The sequence below is a fragment of the Arachis duranensis genome, chromosome 9 (assembly GCF_000817695.3).
Source record: "Arachis duranensis cultivar V14167 chromosome 9, aradu.V14167.gnm2.J7QH, whole genome shotgun sequence".
NCBI lineage: Eukaryota > Viridiplantae > Streptophyta > Magnoliopsida > Fabales > Fabaceae > Arachis > Arachis duranensis.
The window spans coordinates 23,795,295-23,796,954 of record NC_029780.3 but is presented as its reverse complement, the minus strand read 5'-3'; positions in this window follow the sequence as shown (position 1 = coordinate 23,796,954).

Genomic DNA, 1,660 nt, shown 5'->3' with positions numbered 1-1,660 from the left:
TGGGGATCATTGAGGTACAACCTGCCTTGTTCTCATTACAATTGGCAGACAAGTCATTGAGACAAGCTTATGGAATAGTGGAGGATGTGTTAGTAAAGGTTGAAGGCCTTTACATCCCTGCTGATTTCATAATCTTAGACACTAGGAAGGAAGAGAATGAATGCATCATCCTTGGAAGACCTTTCCTAGCTACAGCAGGAGCTGTGATAGATGTCAACAGAGGTGAAATAGTCCTTCAATTGAATGGGGACTACCTTGTATTTAAGGCACATGGCCATCCCTCTGTGACAAAAGAGAGTAAGCATGAAGAGCTTCTCTCAGTTCAGAGTCAAGAAGAGCCCCTACAGTCAAACTCTAAGTTTGGTGTTGGGAGGCCACAACCAAAACTCTAAGTTTGGTGTTAAGACCCCATATACAAACTCTAAGTTTGGTGTTGAGACTATACAACATTGACCTGATTACCTTTGTGGCTCCATGAGAGCCACTGTCAAGCTATTGACATTAAAGAAGCGCTTGTTGGGAGGCAACCCAATTTTGTTTATCTATTTTTTACTTTATTCTATTGTTATTTTGTGTTTTTTTAGGTACATGATCATGTGGAGTCATGAAAAAAAATATAAAAATTAAAAACAGAATCAAAAAACAGCAGAAGAAAAATCACACCCTGGAGGAAACACAGACTGGCGTTCAACGCCAGTAAGGAGCATCTGGCTGGCATTCAACGCCAGAACAGAGCATGAAACTAGCGCTGAACGCCAGAAATAAGCAACATTCTGGCGCTGAACGCCAGGAATGTGCCTAGAGGAAAAGCTGGCACTGAACGCCAGTAACAAGCATGAAACTGGCGTTCAACGCCAGAAACATGCTTTACATGGGCGTTGAACGCCCAGAACGTGCACCACTCGGCGTTTAAACGCCAGAATAGTGTGCAAAGGCATTTTACATGCGTATTTGGTGCAGGGATGGAATTCCTTGACACCTCTGGATCTGTAGACCCCACAGGATCACCTCAGGATCTGTGGACCCCACATGATCCCCACCTAACATATTCTCACCTTACCTCCTAATCCTATTTTACTCTTCCCCATGTCACACTTCCCAAAAACCCTTCACCAATCACCTCAATCTCTCTTCCCAATCACCTATTCACCACTCACATCCATCCACTCTTCCCCATAAACCCCACCTACCTTCAAAATTCAAAAACATTTTCCCCCCAATCCCACCCTAAATGGCCGAACCTACCCTCTCCCCTCTCCCTATATAAACCCCTCCATTCCACTCCATTTTCACACAACACTATCCCCTCTACTATACCTTGGCCGAATCCATCTCCCATCACTCTCCTCAATTTTCTTCTTCTTCTTCTCTTCTTTCTTCTCTTGCTCGAGGGCGAGCAATATTTTAAGTTTGGTGTGGTAAAAGCATAAGCTTTTTGTTTTTCCATTACCATCAATGGCACCTAAGGCCGGAGAATCCTCTAGAAAAGGAAAAGGGAAGACAAAAGCTTCCACCTCCGAGTCATGGGAGATGGACTCCAAAAGCCATCAAGACCACTTTTATGATGTTGTGGCAAAGAAGAAGGTGATCCCTGAGGTCCCTTTCAAGCTCAAGAAAATTGAGTATCCGGAGATCCGATATGAGATCCGTGGAAGAGGTT